At 40.4% G+C, this 16740-nt stretch overlaps 1 protein-coding gene across 9 annotated transcripts in view; it reads right to left on the bottom strand.

The window, feature by feature from the left end:
- Nucleotides 1–16740, bottom strand: part of Psi (P-element somatic inhibitor) — a 298816-nt gene that overhangs the window by 58946 nt on the left and 223130 nt on the right. The window lies entirely within an intron of this gene.

The raw sequence follows: 16740 nt of genomic DNA, 5'->3' as shown, positions 1-16740 counted from the left end.
TTCATCTGACGTACACTTGACTTGCTGAAAGCAGATGTGAGGAAGAGAACCATTTAGAAACAATCTGAACACGACGACTTCAACATGATCCAAACTATTCAACCAGTGACGATTGTTCTGAAGATAATCTTCACAGTGATCCAGATTTATGAGCATCTGTGAAAATTCTGCAAATTGAGCGGCCACTAACAGAGAAATCTCCAAAGGTACTAGGAAGAGAATAATAAAAGTGACTACTTCAAACACCTGAGGTTCCACCTCTCAACCCCTAGCAAGAACTTCCTTGACAGTGAGATAGATGAACTCTCAGTTAAGGGTGGGCATGCATACAAGGAAAATAACTGATTCAAACAAAGGAATATGGCCAAAAATGAAGTTCATACCCAACCCGGACCTACATCGTACGTAGAAGCTCATCCACTTACATGTTTTGAATGATTCTTTAGTAAAAAGATAATTCGAACTATTCATATATGAATAGATGCTTCAGTGATATGACTTGCTATAAGCGATTAAGCATGCAATCGATCCACTTTGGTACAGTTTCCTCGCTATGTGAACTTGTGAGCTCTCTTGTTGACATTCGAAGGCAATGTCGGAGTCGATTAGTAATACCTATCAAATGAAAGAGAACAGGTTTTAGTCATTTAAAAAAAAAAAAACCACATAAATAGCACGGTCGATAGCAGTTGTTAATTACATACTATCCACTTCATTCTGTATCAATATTGCAATCGAAGAAGAATGAAGTAAACACTTTTCCACCTGATCAATACTTTTATTATTTAAAATTAGGCTAAATTATGCCATTAAAAACTGCAGTACATGTTTCAATTGATTGGCAATCTTCATCAGCTGCTTATCTTATAGCTTAGGCAAAAGAACATAAAACATTTGATAATTAAAATTTGTTGGTAAAGGACACTTAATGGTGAGGAAGGGTGGGTGGGTGTGTGTGTGTGTGTGTGTGTGTGTGTGTGTGTGTGTGTGGGGGGGGGGGGGGTGTTAAAATTAGATATACAAATTAAAAAGCCATTTCTAAACTAAAACTTCCTAAAATTCCTTCTATGGCACTACACTAGTTCTTCATTAGGTTCAGCTGTGTTTCACTCAATGCTCAGTTCACTTGTCTTGATTATGTGTTGTCCATTTTTCTAGATCATTCTTATTGTCCGCTAGAAGAATTTATGCTAACTATGGTCGAATTTGTTCAGTATTTCATTTAGACGGATAGTTTGAAGTACGACCTGTAACCGGCAGGAAAGATATAATTAATTTAAAAAAAAAAAATTGTTTGAGATTCTGTTGTCCAAATGAATTGTACGTATTTGAAAAGAATTGTAAAGGCTGGAAAAAATGAATGATAGAATAGAGAAGAGCCGACTAAGATGGTTTGGGCACATAAAGCGAATGAGCGACGAAAGAATGCCAAAAAAGGTGATGGAAATGCAAATCCAAGGAAGGAGAGGCCGTGGACGACCATGATTGAGATGGAAGGATACCATCCAACGCAGCATTATAGAAAGAAACCTGGACTGGGACACAGTGTTGGAGGAGGTGGTGGAAAGACCGAAGAAAGTGGAGAGGAACCATATTTGCCCCTACCCGGCTACAGCTGGATAAAGGGAAAATGATGATGATGTAAAGGCTGAAACTTACCCCTATTTAATTGTTCGTTGTGTAAATTTATTCTAAATCTTTAAAAGATAGGCACATTTGGTGTGACCTGAAACCGGCAGAAGAACGTGTTGGTTATTTAAGAGAATCTGGAAACATGTTTCTTGCACGGAGTTATTATAACGTATAGAAACTATTTTTAAAACTTACCCCTGTCCAATTTATTCTGGTTACGGAGTTTACTTGTTTGTTTCTGTCTCTACCGTCTTCGACCTAGTGTAATAGCTGTGCGACAAGTGCGTTTTACTGGCTTGGTTTGGAGGGGGAGGGGGAAGTGAATATTGCCATTTGTTGTAGAGTTTTAACTCTTGTCTTGTGCCGACTTCGACTGCTTCAATCATACCAATATAAATGGTCCGTTATTGGACATTATAAATTTTCCAGCTAACTCATTCCTGGTTGCCAGCGTTTCGCCCCCGTGTGCTAGGCTGGGCTCTTCAGTTGGTACCTAGCACACCTACCAAGACGCTGGCTAGTGCATACCGTGGAGGCCACTGCGTAGGCCAATTGTAGCCACCGGTAGTGCCAATGCACATGAGAGACTTTGTCTCATTATTAAAAATTGATGCCTGCTTGGCCACCATGACCTGAATTTTTTCATTTTAAAAATAGCGCACTGTGCATATATGTTTTCATTTGTTTTTCAGATATTGCGCTCTTTACTATATTTTTTTCAAGTCAACTGTTTTCCAAGAATTCAGCAGTAACACAATTACTCATTCAATTATACTGAATTGCGTTGTATGTATCTATATATACGTACTTCATTTCCCGCAACCGAGGCAAATACTGGATCTTAAGGCTATTCTCCATTCTACTTTGGCGTTCGAGACTACAGCGCATGACCTTGAGTGTGCCGCACTGATCACCTGGAACTGGCAGTTTGCTTCTATAAATCTATTCGTCTTCGACTTCAACATATTGATAGATCTTCATATGTTGTTCGATAGTGTTGTGACTGTGCCTGACGGTGTGTAAAAACTGACCCATTTGACCGTTCTCCGCTGTTCATAAACATTGTGAGACTTTACCTATCATTGTGTGTGCCGTACCACCATTCATAAAATTACGCACTGTTTTCTTTTAAGTGACTCACAGTTTCTACCAACCATCATCATTTTATACTGCCTCTTATACCGATCCAGAGTTCACTTCAGCTTTTTCTTTTTCATATGCATTGTTTTTCATGTTTATGTTTTCTTCGGCTGACGATGACCTGGACTATGGTCGAAACCGGTCCCAATTCTAATTACTATTAAATAAGAATGTAATCACTACATTTCTTTCTCTTATGTATTGAATAGGTTGAACCTCTTTTTCAATTATTCAATTTTACCGAAATTTATAGTGAGAATGGTAACATTTCTTTACTGGCACTTGGAATATGTTTCTTCCTGAAGGTTCAGAACACACATATCCATTATTTTGATTACTTTTTCGTAAAGATGAAATGATAAACTGAAACAAAGAAACAATTTTTTTATGTTTCCTGGATCCATCTTTATTCCCCCCACCCCCTCCGCCTCAAATTTCACAAGGGCTATGTCGAATTTTTTTAGCAGAGCATGAGAAGAAGAAAATATTTGCAAAATAAAATAACACGTATACATTTTTCCAGAGTCTGAAAACACTTTGAAAACATCTCAGTCCTAACTGCTTTCGGGATGTCACTTGGCGCACTCTCTTATGCTGCAATGGCCTCTTTTATCGGATGAAAATTCGCTGCCCATGAAATTTCCTTGGTCCTAGGGAACAGAAGTCACATGGAGCCACATTAGGTAAAGAGGGGGTATGAAGTAACACACTCAATTTTCCCTTTTCCAAAAAGTCTATTGTTATGACAGCCCTGTGCGCAGATGCACTGTCGTGATGCGGCAGAAGGTGCTCACTCTTGGACTTCGGGTGCTGTGACCTCCATGTGGCGAGGACTTAGAGAACGATCATTCACATACCTTTCAGCATTGACGGTACGACGTGTCGAAACTCAGGTAAGACGCCCCACTTTCATAAAAAGAAAAGTTGCCACCATCTTCTTTCCAGAGCTCTGACTTGAAACTTTTGTCAGTGATTGATTCCCTGGGAAACACCACACAGGAGCATGTCTCTTCGTTTGAAGGTCATAAGGGTAGACCCAGGGTTCATCGCCTGTGACGATATTGTAAGTGTCTTGGGACTGCCCTACATTGAATTTTTCTGAGACGACACCAGTCACTCTGCCTCCTTTTGGATTTCTGTCAGGGAATGTGGCAACCCAACGGGCACATCTCTTGGTAAGGCCTAAATAATTGTAAACAATGATCTGGGTCACTTCTATGTCACAAAATGTAAGATGTGGATTTTCTTTGATCATTCTCCTCCCAGCATTAATGATTTCCTAAGTCATAGCTGTTGCTGGGCGATTGGGTTGAGATTCAATTGACTGCCGACCCCTTGAAAACTCACTAAACCAATTTCCAACTGTGGCCCTAGAAGTGGAAGCCTCACCTAGCCCTGAAAATGTTATTTGCCATCGCTTGTGAAACAAACGATTTAAGTCAGGTAAGTGCCCTCGCCACAGTTGCATGAGAACGGGAAAAGGCCTCGAATTCTTGAACTTCACAGGATTAGTTGCACCTTCCGGGTGCAAACAATTAACATCGGGAATGCTGTTTTGCTCGCTGGTTAGCAGTGAGACTGTTTGTGCTTGTGTATCGCAGTCCATTCACAAGTAAGAAGTGAAGGGTAGCGAATATTTGTCGCATGATAGCGAACACAGGATTAGGAACGTAATCCTGTTAAGTTCACCAGAGTGGTGCATATTTATCTTCCGATAGGCTAGTTATGGATAAGAAAGAAGATGTGGAATTCTTTCCTAATAAAGAGAAAATTAATGTTAAAAAGTGAGCTGGATTCCCAACCTAAAAGTGTGCAGAGGTGGCGCGAATGTTGAAACTCGCACCATTCGAGTGGGTTGAAGTTTTGTCGGATTCAAAATGGCGGCCAAAGTCATTCTCTTGCAGTTGCATACCCGGGAGCTTTGATACAAAAACGAAACATGCCCATGTTAAGACAGGTACCAAGAACATACAACTGACACCGAAGAGGATATGAGAAAAGGAAAAACCGAATTTGTGATCATTCCCGGAGGACTCGCTTCTCTTCTACAGCCGCTCAATGTGTGCGTGAACCGGCGTTAAAAAACTGCAATGAAACAGTTGTACACCGAATGGATGTCTGATGGTGATCAAGCGTTAACACCAAACAGACAAGTGAAGAGGCCTGAAGGGGGACTAATATGCAGTTTGATCAAGACCGCATGGGCACGCATTCCAATGATATAGTGTCCAACAGCTTTCAGAAATGTGGAATTTCAAATTCAGTGGACGGTAGTCAGGATCACTATTCGTGGAAAGATGCCATAGACGGAAGTTCCTATGGTGAACTTCAGATGACGACTGAATTGTGAATGATCTGAGTATTGGACAGATTTAATTTATGATTTATGTGATGATTTTATGAATTGTAAGCTGTCTGAATTTATATTTGCGGTATGTTTGAAGAAAATTAAATAGGTATGGAAGTTATTTGATTTTTTTTGTTGCAGTCTTAAATTTAGGGTGCGGGTCTAATTCGGTGGCGGGCGGTATTCGGCATTATACAGTATATTATAAATCCTAGCAGAAAAGGTTTTTGTTCTCTTGCATTGTCCACATATTTTTAACACACTCTTCTCATTTTTAGAAATGATATAGTTTTTACTGCACCCATAGAAAAAAAGACAATGTGCTCTCATTTCGGAAGAAATCGTCATCTAGTGTTTCCACATCCTAATTCGATGTTTTTATTTGTGTACTGAGTACTACATTTTCTTGCTTAACAGAAATTTTTTTCCTTATACCCTGCAGAAAGGCCTTAACACTTTCAACACCCTGCCCGTACGGGATACGGGTGTGCCGCTTTCCTGCTTTTGGACGGCGCCCGTATTACATACGGGCGTGATTTTCTCGTGTGTTTATATCCAGCTGCACGCATCACGTACGGTTCCCGTCCCTTGGTTGGAGGTAATAGTTCATCTAGTGACCACTAGAATGCAGCAGTTATCGGGAATTTTGAACTGAAACGATAAACAGGGCATTTTCTCCTTGCCGTGACCTCTACCGAAGCACTCTGTGAGCCGTGTGCTGCGCGCACCAAATCTGTCACGCTGTCAGCTGTGTTACTGTGTACACGTCTTCACACCGGCTCAATGATAGTGATATTTTATCGCAAGAAGCGGGTTGAGGCATAGAAGAAAGTGATGACGACCCATCTTACGAACCGGATAACGTATCAAGCAATGGTTCAGGTATGTCACTTAGGAACGTAAGTGTTTAGCTGTATTATTTTACTCCGAATACAAATGATAGAAATAATTCGCCTGCAGAAATTTGGGTAATTTTTTTTTGTTTAGACAAAGAGACGCAGGCTGATGATTCACCTGTACCGGGAACATCTGCTAGATCATCTGAACCTGATGATGGTCAGAAACAGATGACCAACCACAGCTACCTGTCTTCCAGTCGGCATCTGACTCTGCTCAGTTTTGCGCGGGGAGTGACGAAATGGTTTGTTTCCGTAATTTTTTCAGTGACAATGTGATCAAAAAATATAAAAACAGAAACTAACAGATATCCAGGATGACAATTGCGACAATAAAATGTCAGGGCAAACTGAAGGAAAATTCCATGTGGCACCGGTGGTCTGCAGTAAAACTTCACGAAATTTATTGGTTTTTTGCAACAATTTTGCATATGTGTGTGGTGAAGCTACAGAGCGTTCCAACCTTAAATTGCAGTACAGCAGTAATGGGAAAATTCCGTCTCTTTCATTCTCCCATGTTTTGCGGGTAGCGCTGTCCTACTCTAAGGCAGCGGGTTTGCCAAATATCCGTGAATCAGAATGTTATCGGTTAAAATGGGTGAATATCGTGTTATGTACAGAATTTCAAGGCGCATTAGATGCCGTTAACAAAAAAATGTAAAAAAAATAATGTAGTGTAAAAATGGTAATATAATGGAAAGTTTCGCCAAATGCAAAATCTTCATTGCATAGAACTTATCATGCCACAACTCCTATTTTATATTAATTATTTTCCTAATTTTTTCATTGCTGGTAAATAAACATTTCAACTCGATTTAGATAAGTTTATTTTTAAATTTAAATGATAACAAAATGCAGTATATGCGTTTATTTTCAGTCATGTTCAGGGAATTGTATGTGTAGGCACGAAAAAGTCAGTCGCTGGCCAGTGTCTTTCCTATTGAATTTGCATGGGGGGTCAAAGCGAGGCAAATGGTCTTCAGATATGGAAGTTATTTTTAAAACAATCCCGAAGTCCCTAACTTGCTTAGTTATTAATTTGTGACAGGAAGAATATCTCCTTGAATTTTGGTTTCGCGCGACTTGGCTGGCTGGCCGAAGTACCGGTAGTGATCTCCCAAACATGCGCTTTTAACATTTCCAGACAGTCGCATGCAGTGCAGTGCTCATTTCGTCAGTAGTATGTATAATAGTGATTAAATACATATCAGTGACGTATGTACAATTCTTGAGGGAAAGTGTATTTCGTTTGTGTGGTTCGTGAGTTCGTGCTCGTGCGTGGGGATCTAATTTCGAAGGAAATGTGCAGAAGGATCATGGCGTGGTTAAAGCAAAGCAAACGCTCTTCGAATATGGAAGTTACTTTGAAATCGTACCTCAAGTCCCTATCTTGTTATCTCTCTACTTTATGGCAGGGAGAAAGTCTCGTTTGTTTACGTTTCAAGAGTGAGTCGGCTGCTGAGCTTTTCAATATACTGACAGCCATGTGCAGTGGTGTTCATTTAATCAGTATTATAAGATTGATTAAACAAAGATCAGTGATATGGCCTGAGGCCTCTGAAGAGGCCGAGTGCAGGTCTTTCCAGTGTTGACGCCGCATAGGCGACCTGCGCGTCTATAAGAATGAATAATAATGAATAATAATGCTGAAGACAGCACACACACACCCAGCCTCCGAGCCATTGGAATTAACCAATGAAGGTCAAAATCCCCCACCCAGCCGGGAATCAAACCCGGGGCCCTCTGGACCAAAGACCAGCACGCTAACCATTTAACCATGGAGCCGGACAGGATCAATGATAAATGTATAGTTCTTGAGGACAAGTGGATTGTGTTTGTGTAGTCTGTGTAGTTGTCAGTTTGTGCTCGTGCGGGGTTTCTTAGTTCGAAGAAAAAGTGCAGAAGGATGTATAGTGGATCGTCAAATTAAAAAGATACTTTCCGTAGGTAAACTCAGGGGAAAAGAACGCAATATTATAATGTGTCCTTGATTATTTTTTAAAGACTATGAATATGAGCAGCGCAATCAGTGAAACAGCTAAAGCTACAGGTTGTTCCGAAAGAACAATCTATGCTATAAGAAAGGAACACACACATGGTCCTTTGCGAACTCTCGCAAAAAAAAAAGAGAGAAGGACGACAGAAAAATTCAAATATGATGAAATTGTTAGACGTGGAGTGCGTCGGGTAGTTCACTCTCTTTTATTTGCTAAATACCACCGACATTGAATGTGATTTTGAGTCGCGTAAATGGAGAAGGTTCTTTGCCACGATTTTCCAAAACTACGTTGTATCGCTTCTTACATAATATAGGCTTCCGTTATTTAAGACGGGGTAATAAAGCAGCTTTCAATGAAACCGATGAAATTATTAATTGGAGGCACAGATATCTCAGGGAGATAAAACGTTTGAGGGCACAAAATAAAGCTATAATTTACACAGATGAATCGTGGGTAAATATTGGGCAGACAGCGACAAAAGAATGGAAGGATACGACAGTGAAAAGTGCACGGCAGACCGCCATTGAAAGGGTGAGTTCGGGACTTAGGCCACCGAAAAGCCGAGGACCCTGATTTGCCTTAGTCCACGCAGGTAATGAACATGGTTTTGTTCCAAATGCTGAACTAAAATTTTTATGCCATAAAAACATAAGACAATTGGGGAAATTACGTGAACGAAGTAAAGAAAAATGAAAGAGTTTTGTGGAAAGCAGACGAATTACAGGACGATGAGAAGTTTTTAATTCGACTTTCTTCATCATCCGGATCACTCTCAAGTTCATTTCCCGAACCTGTTTCATCCAAAGCGGGAACATCAGGCCTTGCAGATATGTTAGAATGTGTACGTCCAATGTCTGAGAGCAACGTCAGTGATTAAGGTATGTTGTATTTATTTTACCATCCTACAAATATTAATTTATGAATGAATGAACGTAAAATTACAAACGAAAAATGTGGAACTGTGACGCCGTTTGAGTCACACTCGAGCATGATCTTCACGAGTCGATTTCGCAACAGCGCACTCCATCTACGCTGTACTGCAATTTAAGGTTGGAACGCTCTATACCAAACTTAGTGATTATTGGTCTACTGATCCTTTTTATCCGACAGGATTTGCCAGTCTATTGTTGAGTCGTGACAGATTTTCCGGAATTTTATTTATGTTGCACCTAAATGACAATCATGACCCACTACATAAACTCAGGCTTTTTTTTTTTTTTTTTTTTTTTCCACAAATACATTGCCAGTTTTCAGCCATATGAGAACCTAACAATAGATGAGGCTATATGTCCCTTCCATGGTCGAGTAGGGTTTAGGGTTTATATGAAGAATAAGCCCAGTAAGTACGGTATGAAAATGTATGTTCTTTGCGATGTGGCAACAGGCTACGTACTGAATTGTGAAATATATAAGGGATCCGCAGGGAACGTTGACAACAGCATTCCGGCTCTTGCAGATAGATTACGTTCCCAGTTTTTCAGTAGGGGCCACTGTATTTATATGAAAAGGTACCATACTAGCCCCTCCCTACGGAATTTGCTGTGGCAAAAGAAAACCCTGGCTGTTGGAACAGTTATGGAATAGAAGGGTTTACCACCAACGTTCAAGACAAAGAAATTGAAGAAGGACGAGATTATATTTTTGAGGAAAGGGCACCTTCTTGCTGTGAAGTGGAAGAGCAAGCGGCATGTTTTATGCCTTTCAACAAAACATAAGGCTTCCACTACACTTGTTTCAGGTAGATCGAAGGGTGGTGTCGTATAGAAACTAAAGCCTGACGTAGTCATTGATTACAATATAAATAAAACTGTTGATAGAGCAGGTCAACTGAACAGTTATTACCCAATTGCAAGGAAGACAATGAAATGGTAGAAAAAGCTCTTCTTCCATTTGTTCCTTATATCTGTTGTGAATGGTTTCATTCTATATAAAGAGAACTCAAATACATCTCTTGTAGATTACATGAGAGTGATCAGTTCGCAGTTAGCAGCTAAAGGAGGAGGAGACATCTCAAGGCTGGAACCTACTCCCTTCCCCAGTGTTGACAGGACTTCTGCTTGCCATTTTCCACAAAAGGTTCCTTCAACGAACAATAAAGTGAATACTACTCGTTATTGCAAGGTACGATAAAACAGGGGCAAGAAGGAAAGTGGTAAGCGCGTAAGAAAAGAGAGTAGATGGAGGCGCAAGGAGTGCAAAATAGGGCTGTGTATAGTCCAATGTTTTCAGGACTACCATATGAAAACGAACTATTCCTAAATAGGTAAATATTATATTCCACTGCATTTGTGTTTACGGTAGAACCTCGATAATTCGAAATCGGTTAATTCAAAATCCCGCCTAATTCGAAGAAGCTCTCGTTCCCGGAAATATGAGATACAGTTTTGCATGTTGTTTCAATTGTTTAATTCGAAATACGGATAATTCGTAATTCGAAGTACAATATCGGCCCCATTACCGAAATTCAGACTTTTAATTCGAAACTGCCTTTACATTTTAAAACAATACTACCGTATGTTACAGACTAATTTCTACTCGAAATTTATCTGCTCCGCGTCATAATAGAACGCGCGTTCCGGAACGTGGAGTGGTAGCTTTCCGCACTTACACTCACTTCGGTGGGTCTACAGTGCGCTTCATGATTGCTAAGTTGAATGAAATCGGAACTCTTGTGTGTTCAACCTTTTAAGGAACGCCGTAATATCACGCAACATGCAGTGTGCGGGAAAACAGAATCCGCTAACACTGGCGATGCCGACAGTTGACGAAAAAACGTGGCAAATATAATAAATTCGTAGGCACCGAACAATACCGGTACTGACATTGCCGGTGAAACTGCATTGCTTTATTTTAATTCGAGCCCAAACGGTCTTATGGTTTTAAAGGAGAAATTGCCAGCCGGGAAATCGTACAGTGTGAGGGATGGGGGTCATATTAGTGCGTTGCAATGCACATGGAAGCGAGATACTTTATTCCCTCGTCATAGGAAACTTCGATAAGCCACAATGTTTTAAGAGCGCCGGGCACTTTCCATGCCAGTACAAAGCATCTATAATAAAAATGCAAACAGTAAAGAAATCCAAAAAATAATGCATTTGCACAGGGGAACTGGCATAATTTATTCTCGTCTTTGAATTGTGCGATTTTTTTCTTTCGTTGCGTGAGGTTATGTTTGTCAGTGATTTATTCAGGTGCATTATTTGAACATTGTAAATGCACCTTGTTGGATACATTTTGCAAATAGCTTTTTCCATGGCATTTGAAAGGTTTAAACTGTGAATCGAGGTGATTGCATGTATTAATGGTTCTTAGAATACTTCGTGGCGCGGCAAGTGTTTACATTTCTGAAGTACGAGAGAAGTGCCATGGCGGGAAATCGTACAAGGATAGAGTCATAGGAAAGTTCGATTTTAAGGGCATCGGGTACTTCCTGTGTAAATACAAGGCATCTAAAATGCACACAGTATAGTAATCCAATTAATAAAGCACTTGCACATGGGAGCGAGCATAGATGTCTCGTCTTTTTTTTTCTTTCTTTCGTTGCGTGAGGTTATGTTTACCAGTGAGATATCCGAGTGTATTATTTGAATACTGTAAAAGGACCTTCCTGGATACACTTTGGAAATAGTTCTTTCTTGATGGCATTTGAAAGGTATAAACTCTGAATCAAGGTTAAATGCATGCAGTAACGGGCCTTAGAATATTTTGTAACACGGCATGCGTTGGTACTTCTGAATTGCGAATTGGTGGTTAATTCAAAATCATGTAATTCGAAGTCCGATTTTTGAGTCCCAACGACTTCGAATTAACGAGGTTTTACTGTATTTGTGGCCTAAGTAGCCGCATTAAATGATTATTTTTTGTTTGACCAAGCTTATTGGTATATCCTCAATGTAAACATTTTTTCCGTACTATTCTTTTCATGTTTTTCATAAGACTAGTATAATTAAATTACTTCAGATATTCACTTGTTGATTAATATCTTCATTTTGGATGGTTGACACCTTCATACGGTACAAAAATCAGGCATGTAATATGTTTCGGTGTTCTATAACGACGTGTTAAAAATTAGCAAAAAGACCCAGTTCACAGCCAGGAACCATGTTAAAATATGGTAGTGTTGAAAGTGTTAATGAGGTTCCATTCCACAGCCAAAATAGTTTTTTTTTTTCTATGCTACTGCATAAAATATGTTGTAAAATTGCTTGCAATGGTCATACATGATCAAAAATTGAGCAGTAGCAACTGCAGAATGTGTACCACTATTGTCGCAGCCACCAAATTAGGCAGGTCAGAGAAATTACGCTGTTGCCAGGGTTATGTAGCAAATGACGAAATGTCTAACTGAACACATCCTTCCGGAGCGCGAGGCAAGTTGTTCCCTCTCTCTCAAGATCCTGAAGTTACTTCATACAATGTTTCAAAACAATTCATACTACAAGCTTCAGAAAAGACTGCTGATTTCAATGGTATAACTATTTTCCACATAAACCACTTCAGATAATTATTAAAAATATAATCTTCAACGAGTAATTTTAAATCCACAGAATCATGTCTTGAAAATTTCAGTAAGCGGCCAAATTGATTTCTTCAGCCAATAAAATTTTGTCTGCACGAAAAATATAAAAAATAGCCTCTCTTATATTTTTTAACTGAAACATTTCCGTGAGTCTTGCAATTTTCCTGGAAAATGGCCCAGAAAGCGATCGCTAGATGAGGCAGTTCGGGGCGCACATGCCAGCACAGGCTGCAGGACGCCGTAAAAAATTTCGGATTACATATTAATCTGTATCAGTTTGATTAGATTATAACTTTAAATATTTGAATACTGTATATTGTACTGAGTAATATAGAAAAAGAACTACTTTAAAGAATTGGTTTACATTAATTTACAGTGAATGAAGAATCTGTTTCTAGCTTCACGGCAGTCTAAGATTTATCAGTCACTGTCATCACTCATCTCACTGTTGAGTTGTCATTTACAATGAGGGTGAATGGTTCCATTCCTTCGTCCCTTACTAATTACTTGGCCCAATTGTCTGTTCGAAGATTTTCCGCGCGATTGACGCACTTTTCCCAATCAACAGCAGTCACACGGTTGATGGCTTTTGACGAGAGTTTTTCTACGTCCTTTATTTTGAATGTCTTGCTCCTCTCTGCCACTTCTCTCTTCACTTGAGCCCAAATCAATTCACATTTGCTATCCATCTATAGCTGCACTTACCGTGCGAGCTCAACAGCTACACGACACGGAATGACTCTGGTGAGGTGGCCTGGAGCGGATGGGCTTCAACTAGACAGCTCTGTACCATCAGCGTTGCCAATCCGTGCTCGGAGGTAAGCGACTCTCAACCATCTGTCGCTTCGCCGTCCCCATATCTGACGACAGCACAGTTTTCCACACCCGCCGAATTTGGTGGCCGCGACAATACGTTCCACCCCGTGAATATCTATCCCCATCAAGTTACCACAGGCTTCAGGAGTACCTTTTACTCAACCTCAAAGACATTTACTGACCTACGGTCGTGAAAGTGTACTTGTGCCTTGATACGGGTGTTAAGGTATTAGCTTCAGTTATTGGAACACATAAGACCATATGCAGTAGAGGGTTAACAATCGCCACTGACACCTTCAAATATCAGCGAGAGCTCTCTCATACACGTAGCAAGAAACCGCTTATGAACAAAAGAGGACCGATTGTATTCAACATAAATGCTGGAGTGCATAAATATCAATAATTGAAAATGTAATGCATCCTAATTTGTTTGTAATAACGGATAGATTGAAAGGTTCTCGCTACAACTGAACCATATTACTAGGGCCCGGATTATTTTTAAATGTGCATGCGCATATGCAACTGTATATTTTGAATGTTGGAGCATATTTTGAGCGTTAGTGCATATACAGACATTTTTCTCATGTGTGATCAATTAAGGTTTCTCAACGAAATTAAAAATCTAATAAACTCTGTATGTGTACGCCTCTGTGATGTAGTGATTAGTGTGTTTAGCTGCCACCCCCTGATGCCCAGGTTCGATTCCCGGCACTGCCATGAAATTTGAAGAAGTGGTACGAGGTCTGGAATGGGGTCCACTCAGCCTCAGGTCAAATGAGTAAAGGTGGGTTTGATTCACACCTCAGCCATCGTGGAAGTAGTTTTATGTGGTTTCCCACTTCTCCTCCAGGAAAATGCTGAGATGGTACCTAAACAAGGCCATAGCCGCTTCCTTCCCTCTCCCTTGGCTATACATTCCAATCCCCCCCCCCACCTTCCGCCCCAAGGCCCCTGTTCAGCGTAACAGGTGAGACTGCCTGGGCAAGGTACTGGCCATCATCCCGAGTTGTATCCCTGACCCAGTCTGAAGCTCCAGGACACTGCCCTTGAGGTGGTAGAGGTGGGATCCCTCGCTGAGGGAAAAACAGACCCTGGAGGAAAAACAGATAAGAACTCTGCATGTTGTATATCCCTTGGCAACATAAGCAGCATTCCTTACTGAAGGAAAAACGTTTCATTCTCATGATACAAGCAGGTACACAACAGCTATTTCCTTCTCTCTGATATTCCTTCCTCCTTCCAGTAGCTTCCCCGTGTTTGCTTGAACAAGTGCGTTTATCCGTTAACATGCTCTCCGTCTATTGCAGTGTTTCACCAGAGTAAACTATAAAAATGACTACAGCCCTTGCCAGAAGAATGTTGCGAACAGTAGTCACAGCCAGTTGACAAGTATTGCCCAGTTACGTCCGTCGACGTAGGATGATCATTTTCAGCTTACAAATTAATTCTGGCCGACAACAGTGTCATTGACCCCTAAAAGCATTGAAAAACTGTTGAAACCTACTGCCACTCATTTTGCAAGTAATTATTTCACGTTTATCAATTTAACAGCGAGTTAAAATTAAATAAGGCTTGATTTATTTTAGTGCTTATTAACAACATTTTTTGTGCACATGTGCATGCATATTTTCGGATTTTTTAGTGCATATGAATCCAGGCCCTACATATTACGAACATTAATATAGGAATTCTTGAGGGACCTTACAAAAACTGCCAAAACTAACTCTTGCACTACAGAAACTGTCATGCAATCTTATATATGTGACATGATGGGCAAACAGGAAGTGTGTAGTTGCAACGACAATGGATTGCTGCTTAGGTATATGTATTGAACATGAACTTTTTGTAATGAATACAGAGGTTTACCTACCTAATCGCTTCAAGACACCGTGGATGCACCCAGACTAAGCAATGACATCCTTGATTACGTAATTATTCAACAATGGTACAAGAAGCAGGTCCTTATCACAAGGATAGCTCAAAACGACTAGTGCAGGACGGATCACAAGCTGCTAGTCTGTCAATTCAGGATTAGTCTTTGCAGTAATCGACCAAGCCACCTTCAAATACCGCCCACACAAGTCACATACATGTTAACTTGTAGATGGTTCCACTACAGTATGGTCTCTGACATGCTGGCAAATACTCCGGCCAATACAAAAATGTTGAGCAGGAATGGGCAACTCTGCAGAAAGTAATCAGACTCAGCAGAGAAACCATTGTTTTGAAAAAACAATAACACAAGACTGGTTTGATGACAAAGAAGTGTGTGAGCGATTGTCAGTGACATACGAGAAGCTCATACATTCCTTTAAGATTAATCTTCAGACAAAAAGAAAGTGCATTCGTTGGAGCTCAAGTGGAAATGTCAAGGGTAAATAAGAGAGATAGCGAGAGAGAGAGAACAGCTGGCGGCACCTATGTACACAGCGCTTTAACACTGACTGTCCTCAGCATTTTGTATATCTGGTCAAGGCTCTGCATGATTTACCCACCTGGGCAAATCATTCATCAAAATATTATCTCTGATCCATTTCTTATACCCCATGGATTGAAACAAGGATGTATGCTTCCTCAAACACTCTTCACGTTTTTTCTGGCTGCCATACTACATAGAACATCTACAGGCAACTAAGGTGTAATGATCACAAATTGCTTTCATGGAGGACTGCTCAAAATGGCTCGAGTTTGCTCCCAAAGATTACCTCCATCACTGAATTGCAATAGGCAGGTAACACAGCAACATCTGCTCTCACACCTGAAGAGCTGCAACAGTCAGTCAATAGTTTCAGGAGTGCTAGAGGTGGCCTTGGTCTCACTATGAATATTCAGGAAAGTACTTGCGCAGCCTGCACCTAGATTAAACCTTCCACATTTCAATGTATCTATTGCAGATAATACACTGCAGCAGATTGACCCAGTTGTCTTTTATGTAGGCAGTATCCTGTCAACAAATGCCGGCTGCTAACAAGATGTAGATAGGAGAATTGGTACTGCCGACTCTGCATTTGGAAATTTAATCCCTCGTGTCTTCATGAATAGGTCCTGACAGTGCATACTAAGATGATGGTTTACCATGCTATTGTCATATCAACACCGCTTCCATTTGCAAAAATTTGGTTGATCTGAACATCAAATGCGAGGACCATGTCACCAACATCGTGGTTCTTGACAAAGCACTTGCTATAAGCATTGAGACTACTATCATTTCCCATAATCTCAAAATGACAAGCCAAGTCCGTCGCATGAGTGATACCAGGCTTCCTCGTCAACTCTTGTGGTGAGCTATACTATGGAACCAGACTACATGGAGCCCCGTTGAGGGGTTTCAAGGACCAACTAAAGCATACAATGAATACAGCTTGAATCAACACTCAAACCTGTGATACA

Source organism: Anabrus simplex, chromosome 6, assembly GCF_040414725.1.
Source record: "Anabrus simplex isolate iqAnaSimp1 chromosome 6, ASM4041472v1, whole genome shotgun sequence".
Classification (NCBI taxonomy): Eukaryota; Metazoa; Arthropoda; class Insecta; order Orthoptera; family Tettigoniidae; genus Anabrus; species Anabrus simplex.
The sequence above is the reverse complement of the archived record's forward strand: the minus strand, read 5'-3'. Positions and strand labels throughout refer to the sequence as shown.